The 10,356-nt window shown below is 50.4% G+C and overlaps 1 long non-coding RNA gene across 1 annotated transcript in view; it reads right to left on the bottom strand.

Moving 5' to 3' along the window:
- LOC107182303 overlaps positions 1-6,067 on the bottom strand; it is a 10,227-nt gene extending 4,160 nt beyond the window's left edge. The window contains exons 1-2 of the long non-coding RNA XR_001513022.1: positions 6,057-6,067; positions 3,827-3,829 (exon numbers count right to left, since the gene is read on the bottom strand). This is a non-coding gene — a long non-coding RNA (uncharacterized LOC107182303). The remainder of the gene's footprint in view (positions 1-3,826; positions 3,830-6,056) is intronic.
- Between the last annotated feature and the right edge of the window lie 4,289 nt (positions 6,068-10,356).

The raw sequence follows: 10,356 nt of genomic DNA, 5'->3' as shown, positions 1-10,356 counted from the left end.
GTCCCGGTGGCCTGGCCGGCCCATGAGATGGAGGGAAGGGTGGAGCCAGAGATGTAGGGAAGTTTGGCAACTCGTGGATTGGAAGAGTGAGGGAGGGGATCGGGGCAATGTCTTGTCTGGATTTTCCAGCAACTGAAGGAAATAAAGACCAGTGAGGCAAAGAGCCATCAGTCGGGCAAATAATAATAATAATAATAATAACAATAATAACGACAGCAAACATTTCGTGAGGGTTCACTTCCTGGTTTGCACAGATTTAATCTTCACAACAGCCCTGGGCAGTGTGAGTGTAGGAGCCGAGTTCTGGAGCCAGACTGTGCGGGCTTTAGTCTCTCCTCCATTGCCTACCTGCTGCGTGAAGCTGCCTCAACCTGAGTCCATTTCCTCATTGGAGGGTAGCTCCTCCTCTCCAGGGTTGTCGTGCAGATTAAAAGAGTGAATCCTTACAGATTGCTTGGCCTCGGGCCTGGCAGAGTAAATCCTCAGTAAACACTGGCTATTATTATGCCCATTTTCCAAATAGGGGACTCCAGGCTCCAGAGGGTAGAGAACTTCACCAGAACCACACAGAGAATAATCCTAATGTCCTTTGAGTCTCCTCACCCTTCCTTAGGCCCTCACGGAAGTCTGGGGCCTGAGCTGGCCTGCTGACCCCCAGGGTCTGGTACCCTGTGCCCCCTGGAGCCTGGAGTGGGGCCGGGTGACAGGGGAGCTGGAAGACTCCCCAGGAAGTCCTGGGCCCACCACCCCGCTGTGGTACAAGCTGGAAGGGCCTCAGGTGAGGGCAGCCGGTGCTCCCAAACCCATTCTGTTTAGCTGGCACGATGGCCTGAAAGAAACACTTTTATGGGGGCTGGAAAGGCAGAAACAAGAAGTGAACCCCATGTGTTACTCTGTGGGGTGCACAAAGAAACCTAGTTTTACCTCCAGGAAAATGCCCGAGCCTGGCAAAGGGCTTTCCTGAGGAACTCGACCCTTTCTTCGTGGATCTGAGAACCACCCATACCTCACTCCGAGACCCTGGATGAGTCCCTGCTTTCTCTAGGCCTCACTTTACACATCAGTAAACCTTGTTCAACCTTTGATCCAATAATGAAATAAAAAGCACATAAACACATCCCCCCAGAACTTCTCAGAGAGCAGAATGCTGTAAACAACCGACATGCCCAGCGCGAGGGGACTGGATGTGCTCACTGGGGTCCCAGCCTGTTCTGAGGACTTTGTGGCTGTTATAAATGGCAACACAGACCTCAAAACAGGTATTGTGAGTGCAGCACAGGGACAGAGAAAGGAAGGTGTCTGGCGTGTGACAAGCACCCCAAATATTTCTTGAAGGATCAAAAGAAAGAACAAACGAGTGGTGGGCACTCAGTGCATATCTGTTGACAGGAAGAAATGAAAAAAGAAGGCCTTGTGGACTGAAGGGTCCCAGGTTCAATTCCAGGCAAGGGCACATGCCTGGGCTGTGGGCTGGATCCCCAGTAGGGGGTGTGCAGGAGGCAGCCGATCAATGATTCTCTCTCATCATTGATGTTTCTCTCTCTCTCCCTCTCCCTTCCTCTCTGAAATCAATAAAAATATATTAAAAAGAAAAAAGAAGGACGTGTAAGACATGTACCCTGATCATAGTGATTGTCGGCGGGGGGTGGGGGGTATAGGTTGAGGTGCTGGTGAAGAGGAGGGCATTGCCTTGTTGTTGTTAATCCTCACCCGAGGATGTTTTTCCATTGATTTTTAGAGTGGGGGCGGGGTAAGAGAGAGCGAGAGAGAAACATCGATGTGAGAGAGACACATTGATGGTTGCCTCCTGCATGCACCCTGACTGGGGCCAGGGATCGAGCCTGCAACCGAGCTACATGCTCTTGACCGGAATGGAACCTGGGACCGTTCAGTCTGAAGGTCGACGCTCTAACCACTGCACAACTGGCTGAGGTGAGGGCATTGCCTTCTTACAGCATTTTTATCTTTTCTGCTTCTGTATTATTGTTGCTTCCCCACAGTGAGCATGTCTTGGTTTGCAATCAATCAGTCGATACGTTCGTGGATAAACTGGATGTTCACGTGTTTACTTCAAAAGGTGCCGACACCTGCTGACAGGTGAAGGGATCCGCGAGCAGAGCAGCCTGAAAAAAATCTGTGGTGCCATTTGCTTAAAATGCTCCTTCATTTGTACCCCTCTTTGCCCTCACAGAGAGGGAAACGTGTGCCCAGGGTCATGGTCATTCTGTGTGGATGGCGGAGTTGCTGGGGTTCGAATTCTCTTCTTCTTCTTCTTTTTTAATATGCTAGTATTTTATTGATTTAGAGAGGAAGGGAGAGGGATAGAGAGTTAGAAACATCGATGAGAGAGAAACATTGATCAGCTGCCTCCTGCACACCTCCTACTGGGGATGTGCCCGCAACCAAGGTACATGCCCTTGACCGGAATCAAACCTGGGACCTTTCAGTCCACAGGCCGACGCTCTATCCACTGAGCCAAACCGGTCAGGGCTCGAATTCTCTTCCTCATGTATCTCTGAACTTTCTACGATGGGCATGTGGGGTTTTTGTTGTTGTTTTTCTAAACAGAAACACACATGCTGAAGAGCCAGGTTCCAGACCTGGCGATGTCACAGGATGAAGGAGGTCGCACGTGGTGATGACCGTGGCCGCCTGTCGCTTTCTTGAGGGCAGCGGGATGATGTCTGGATGTCATTCGGAGCCCACCCTGGGCACTGCCCGTGGGTTAACTCTGTTCGCAGCCTCTGTGTCTATGGGTGGCCCGCTCTCCAGCCCCCGCAGGTCCGTTATTCACCGAGAGTATAAATATTTACCGTGCAGGCTGTTTACTGGCCGTGAGAAGGCCACTCTGGTGAGTGAGCGAGGCAGAGCTAAGCTCAGAAAGCACGGGGGACTTTCCTGAGGACACGCAGCTGTGAGGTCATCGGTTCCTCCAGGTGTTTTTAACGGCTTCCCTGAGACGTAATTCACTTACTGTACAATCCATCCACCTACAGGGTGCAACGCAGCGGTTTTCAGTGTGTGCACAAGGCTGTGACCATCCCCACTATCTAATTCCAGAGCATTTCATCACCGGAAAAGACGCCCGTGTCCCTCAGCAGCCGTGCCCGTTTCCTCTTCCCCTCACCCCCGCGGAACCAGTCAGCTGCTTTCTGTCTCCATGGACTTTTCATACAAATATGGAATCACATAGTGGATCGTACGGGCCCCATGTGTCCTTTCGGGCCTGGCCCCTCACGCAGCACGGTTGTGAGGTTTATCTATGCTGTGGCGTGTGTCAGAACCAACTTCTCCCATCCCATGAACGTTGCACCGATGCTATCCCCGTGCTGTTTACCCATCCGTCCGCTGATGGACATTTGTTTCTGCTTCGGGCTTCTTAGGAAGACGCTGTGGTGAACATCCCTGTACAGGTTTTGTGGGGACCACAGCGATGAATGGAAGAGTTCCAGTTGTACTGCATCCTCGCCAGCACTTTGTTATTTTTGGTTTTTATTCTGTATTTCAGCCCATGTAGTAGGTTAGTGTACGAGTATATCACAGTTTTCTCAAGAGGGAACCGACATACGATAGGCTGCCATATATAAAGTATAAGTCAGATGAGTTTTCCTCTTGGGAAATAAAAGAGTGGGTGTTTGGGGTCTTTGCTTCGGCACCAGGATTTGAACCAGGGTCTGCCTTGTCCCAGGCGGGTTGATGTCTGCTGGTGGGACCCACTATCTTGGGAAGGAGTGCCCCTGATGGGCCTCAGTTGAGACTCTCCCATCTGGGTCTCTCTGGCAAAGGGCAGGTCTGTGGCTCCAGCTGTGCACACATGCCATAGCACCAGCTCAGTCCTGTCTGCATCCAGCACACGTGCACCGAGCCCCTATGCGTGTGGGGCCCTGTTCCAGGCACCAGTGATGCGGCAGCACCCAGGTAGGCCAGTCCCTGTCCCCGGAGAGCTGACAGTCCAGTGAGGGGACATTCGAGGAACCCTTCCCAGAGGTGCTGAAGGAGAGGAGTTCGCCAGACAGAGAGAAAGTCAGTGGGAGGAGGAAGCTGAAGGCAGAGGGAGGAGGAAGTGCAAAGGCCCTGAGGTGGGACCGCGCTTGGTGTACTCAAGAAGAGACACGGAAGCCAGTGTGGCTCAGGGGAGCCAGGTGGGCTAGAGGCGGGAGATGGGGTGGGAGAGGTGGGCAGGGGCCCACCAGCCAGGTGTTCGCACTTTATTCTAAGCTGTAGGGACCCACCAGGGGATTTTAGGCCGAGGAGTGACTTCCCTCTGGCTGTGTGTGGGAAACAGACCAAAGGAGCTGAAAGGAAGTGGGAGACAAGAGAGGAGCCACCTGCAGGCCGTGGCTTCCGTTGGAGAGTGGTGGGAGGAAGGCGGGGGAGAGTGTGCATGGGCTGCGAGGTGGAGAGTGACTGATCGGGAGGAAGGCTCCCGGCTCCTGGATGTGCGCTTGAGCCATGGAGAGGGGCCTGGTGGGTGGTGGTGCCGATGGACAAAACCGAGTCTCGGCAGAAGAGGCAGCGAGGAAAACGACGAGACAAACGTTTATAATTCTCCTCTCTCTGGACCCGCCCCGGCCATCTCCACCAGCCCCCGAAGCCACCCCCACCTCTGTGTTCAGCCCTGGCCTGGGGCCCGAGTCCTGAAGCCTCAGGCCAGCAAGCGAGGGGGCAGACTCAGGACCCTGCCTGCCCCCGCTCCTCCGCTCCTCCACTGCCTCCCTGGCCCCACACCTTCCCCGCCAGAGCCCCTCCACCAGAGGATGGTGAGCACCCGGGCAGAGGCCTGGCACAGTGCCTGGCACGTAACAGGCACGCAGTAAATATCTGCTGAATGAAAGAAAGCCGTAGATGCCCTCAGTGGAGGCGATGGCACTAGAGAGCCCGGGGAGCGTGGAGAAGGGCGGACGAGTTCTCTCACTCACCGCTCCCGCTCCACCGCGGCCTGTGGGAGCCAGAGGCTTTCCAGGATCTTGGCTGAGGTGGAGCAACCAGTTCCGAGCCAGGAATGAAGGTTATCACAACAGCCCCCGGGAGGTGCGCGCGCTCTTACTATCACATGCCCGGTACAGAGGAGGAGGCCAGAGCCACATAAGGAAGAGGCATTTGCCCCAGGCCCCCCGGGTGATCATGGCCTAGCAGGATTTGAACCTAGGCCTGTCTGACTGCATTGTCCTTATCTCATCTTTTGTCCTCAAAGGGCTTTTTATTTTTTTTAAAAAATCTTTATTGTTCAAAGTATTACACATATCCCCTCTCCCCCCACTCTCCCATTGACTTCTTCTAGCCCAACCCTCTCAAAGGGCTTTTTAGAAAAATTAAAATGTAGGGACTCAAGGGGCAGGGAAGGATTTCTGTAGGTAGAGGCCCGTCCAGAATACTTCAAGAGCAAGTACAGCCCTAGCTCAGTGGGCTAGAGCAGCATCCCGATACCCCAAAGTTGTGGGTTTGATCCTCGGTCAGGGCACATACAAGAAGCAACCAACGAATGCATAAATAAGTGGAATAACAAATCAATTTCTTTCTCTCTCTCTACCAAAAAATAAAGAGTAAATACAACCCTAACCGGTTTGGCTCAGTGGACAGAGCGTCGGCCTGCGGACTGAAGGGTCCCAGGTTTGATTCCGGTCAAGGGCATGTACCTTGGTTGTGGGCACATCCCCAGTGGGGAGTGTGCAGGAGGCAGCTGATGGATGTTTCTCTCTCATCGATGTTTCTAACTCTCTGTCTCTCTCCCTTCCTCTCTGTAAAAAAAATCAATAAAATATATATTTTTAAAAAGAGCAAATACAGATGTGCTAGCATCTGTGGCGAGGGGCCTCTGTGGAGGAGGAGACCTGCAGGTGAGGCTCGGGGCAGGAGGAAGACTGACGTCACATTTTTCGCTCTGAACTCTGTTTTGTTTTTCTTCTTCTAACTTTTAACAAAGGTCTAACAATTGCACAGGGATGAGCGCATCAGAAGTGTCCGGGCCCAGGCCTTTTCCAAAGTGAACCTACCTGTGGAACCGGCAGGCAGGTCAGGAAACAAGAAACAACATTCCAGTCCGCAGAAGCCAGCACAGTAATCTGTGGGATGCAACCACATTGCGGAGTGCGTCAATACAGTGTTCACTTTTATTTATTTTTATTTTTTAAATATGTTTTTACTGATTTCAGAGAGGAAGGGAGAGGGAAACATCATTGATGAGAGTCATTGATCGTCTGCCTCCTGCACGCCCCACACAGGGAATCAAGCCTGCAACTGGGCAATGTGCCCTGACCGGGAATCGAACTGTGACCTGGTTCATAGATCGATGGTCAACCACTAGCCACGCCGGCCAGGGTGTACTGTGTTCGTTTTTAGTGCTGATTTCTGTTCTACCATATGCGTGACTATTCCACAGCTGCTTATTCACTCAGCAGCTGATGGACACTTGAGCTGTTTCTAGTTTTTTTTTTGCGACTATGAATAAAGCCACCAGAAGCATCCACATGGAGATTTTTGTGTGAACATAAGTTTTTTTTTAAAAAAAAATTTTTTTTATTGATTTTAGAGAGAGAGGAAGGGAGAAGGAGAGAAACATCGATAGGCTGCTGTAGGGCGCGGGCATAGGGTTAAGGGTCGGACTGACCTGTTGGCAAAGCCGCAAACAAGTCCCAGCTTCCAGCGCACAGTCCTCTTAGCATAATTAGGCTCGACCTTATGACACTCCCTAGGTCCTATCTGGGCAGCTAATGGGCTGAGGGAGATGCAGCAAGTTCTGCCAAAAGGAGTGAAACTCACAAGAACATTGTAACTATGGTGACCGCTACCTGTTTACCTCTGGCTATAAAAGAAAGGCTCAGCTGGCCTCTGGATCTCTCTCTGTGGCCTCAGCCAGGCTCAGGAAGATCCACCTAGACCCAGCTTATTCTCTTTGTCAGTCATTTCTTCATCCATTCGCCGCCCTCACTCAGGCTTGTGAACCCTTGGCTGAGCTGGCTCAGCACAGGCTGCCTCCTGGGGAAGATGCCTCCTCACACCCGCTACAGGAAATTGAGTTAAAACCCAGGCACGTGCCTGACTTGGAATTGAGCTGGTGACCTCCTGATGCATAGGATGACGCTCAACCAACTGAGCCACCCTGGCCAGGCAAGTTTGATTTCTTTTGGGTAAAGACCTAAGGTGGGATTGTTGGGCTGTATAGGAAGTTTGTGTTTAATTTGATAACAAACTGCCCAGTTGTTTTCCAGAGCTCTGTGCCAGTTTGCATTCCCACCAGAAATGTCTGAGAGTGTTCTAGTTGCTCCACATCTTGGTCAGCACGTGGTATCTTCAGTTGTTAGTTTTTAGTTTAGCCATCCTAAGAGGTGAGTAGTGTGTATACACGCATGCGCACACATGTGTGTTTAACAGCTTTCTCAAAGACGTAATTGACATACAATCAACTGCCATATATACACATCAGAATTTGATGAGTTTTGACACAGGTATACACCTGTGAGACTAGCACAATTATGACAGTGAAAATATCCATTTCCCCCCAACGTTTCTTACGTCCTTTCTTATAATTCCCTCTCCCTCCTCATTCCCCGCTACCCCCTGAATCTGATGATCTGCTTCCTGTCACTATTGACCAATTTGCATTTTCTAGAAATCGTATCAATGGAATCCTACGGTCTGTTCTCCCTTTCGGTCTGACTTCTTTCCCTCAGCATAATGATTTTGGGATTCTCCAGCGGCGCAGTGTGTCAACCGTTAGTGCCTTTTTAGTGCTGAGTGGTATTTGTGTGGATGAACCGCCATGTGGCTATTCCATTCACCTCTGATGGACATTTAGATGGTTTCCAGTTTGGGCAATTACGAATAAAACTGCTATAAACACTCAGGGACACATGAACTGGTTTGTGTGTGGGCATATGTTTACATTTCTCTTGGAGTGCAGTTGCTGGATTGTTTAATAAGAAACTGTCAAACTGTTTTCCAAAGTGGCTACAACATTTTGCCTTCTGACCAGCAGTGCCCAAGAGTTCCAGTTCCTGCACGTCTGCGCCAACCCTTGGTATGGCCAGTCTTTTAGATTTTAGCTTTTTTATCGGGCATTTAGTGGTATTTCATTGCAATTTTCATTTCATTTCCCTAACAATTAGTGATGTTGAACATCCTTCCATGTGTTTATTCACACTCCATGTATTTTAATTAGTAAAGATATACAATATAAAAATACTTTCTCCATTTCTTTTTAAAAAATTTTTTTGTTAATACTCTCCTGAGGATATTTTTCCATTGATTTTTTAGAGAGAGTGGAAGAGAGAGGGAAAGACGGAGAGAAACATTGATGTGAGAGAAATACATTGATTGGTTGCCTTCTGCACATGCCCTGGCCAGGGCCTGGGCCGGGGAGGAGCCTGCAACCAAGGTATGAGCCCTTGACAGGAATCCAATCCGGGACCCTTTGGTCCTCAGGCCGACACTCTATCCACGGAGTCAGATCTGCTAGGGCTCCGTTTCTTAGTGGTCTTATTGAATTTGAGAGTTCTTTATATATTATGGATACACATTCTTGACCAGCCATGTCTTTTGCAGATAGTATCTCCTAATCTGTGGGGATTTCTTTTCCGATCATTTCTTTACCCATTTTTCCACTGGGCTAATCAATGCTCTTATCAATGTTTAAGGGGGACTTTGTGTTTCTTTCCAACTTCAGTTTCTGGTTACAGACCCTGCCTGTTCCAGCTCAGGAGGCTGCAGCTGCGGGGTGGAGAGAGGGCACTGTCTAAACCAGGAGAATTCTACTTTTCTCTTCTGCTGCCCCGTCTGCCACTTCAGTTTCCTCATTCCTCTAGTGGGGATAACCAAGTAACTCCTTCAAGGCCGAAAAGAGCTTTAACAGGTAATACGCTGGCAGCTTCATTACTATCATTTTCATCGCTGTACTTGCCTACCTGTGTTTAGAGGGCAAGTGCTAGGGTTCAGATCTCAGGTCTGCACTTGGGTAAGGATACTTCCGTCCGTGTCTCAATCTCTCCATCCGTAACATGGCTAACATGAGGGTTGAATACACGAACGCATGTAAAGTGCTCGCTCAACACGGCATAAAGGCTGAACAAAAGTTAGGTACTATTTTTATTGCATGCATCTTCACGTAGAGGTGAGCCACCAGGAGGAATTGCACCGCTCACGGGTGCAGGCTGGGCGTTGATCTGACACTCTCCCTCCATTCTGTTCCTCCCCTGCTGCCCTGGCCAATCTGTGCTAAAAGATGGAGAATTAGACCTGGCCTTGCCCGTGTCACATCAGTGTATCATGTTATGAGTACAAGAGACCCTGGTTCAAACCCCAGCTTCACTACAGACCTGCTGAAGGACCTCGGATAGGCTTCTTAACCGCTCTGAGCCTCAATTTCCTCAGTGGGAAAGGGGAATTATACAGATTCCAGGACTGGCAGAAAGGAATGGAAAAAGTAATGCATGAGAGCCACCTATAGTAAATGATTAAGAAAGTCTAGCTAAGCGCAGCCAGTGCCCACCTATGAACCAGGAGGCGAAGGTTTGATTCCCAGTCAGGGCCCATGCCGGCTGGGTCCCCAGTGGGGGACGTGCAGGAGGCTGCCAATCAAAGATTCTCTCTCGTCATGGATGTTTCTAGCTGTCTCTCACCTCTCCCTCTCTCTCCTAAATCAATAAAAATCTATTTTAAAGAAAGAAAAAAGAAATGCTAGCTAAGAATGCTCCTGCCTCAGGGCCTTTGCACATGCTGTTTCTTTTGCCTGGAGCAGCCTTCCTTCGGATGCCCAGGGCTCCCACCATCAGAAAGACCTTTCCTCACCATCCTATGGACTGTTTCTTGCCCTCCCACCCCTCTCACAGAGCTCTCCCCCACCACTGTCACTCCCCAACCCCCCTGCTTTTTTTCTCCCCACTTTACTTTGTGTTGCTGACACTTTATTTTAGGTGTTTATTTGCCCACGTCTGGCTCCCCCACTGCACTGGCAGCCACAGGAGGGTGGAGAGTGCTGTGTTCTGTTCACTGCCCTGTCCCGATCTCTAGGACAGCACCTGGCACATAGTAGGTGCACAGAGAAGCCTGAGCTGTGCTCAGACTCAGTATAATGCGAGTCTGTGCGACCTCCTGTGCGACCGTGGACAATTTATTTCAACTTCCTGAGCTTGGTTTTCCCTCCTGCAAAACGGGGCTCAGAGAAGCCTTTCCCACACTGAGTTGGCGGGGGAGTCTCGGGGGACCCCGTTCTGGAGCTCACAGCACTTTCAGAAAAGCTCCATAAATGCCGGCTGGTGTTTTTGTTTTGTTTTTTTAAAATGTATGTTTATGAATGTGGGATTCTCTAGGCTGCGTCCTGGGAAGGGGGCCCTGTCTGCCAGGAGCAGGCCCGGCCTCGGC

This window comes from Myotis davidii, unplaced genomic scaffold (assembly GCF_000327345.1).
Source record: "Myotis davidii unplaced genomic scaffold, ASM32734v1 scaffold935, whole genome shotgun sequence".
NCBI lineage: Eukaryota > Metazoa > Chordata > Mammalia > Chiroptera > Vespertilionidae > Myotis > Myotis davidii.
The sequence above is the reverse complement of the archived record's forward strand: the minus strand, read 5'-3'. Positions and strand labels throughout refer to the sequence as shown.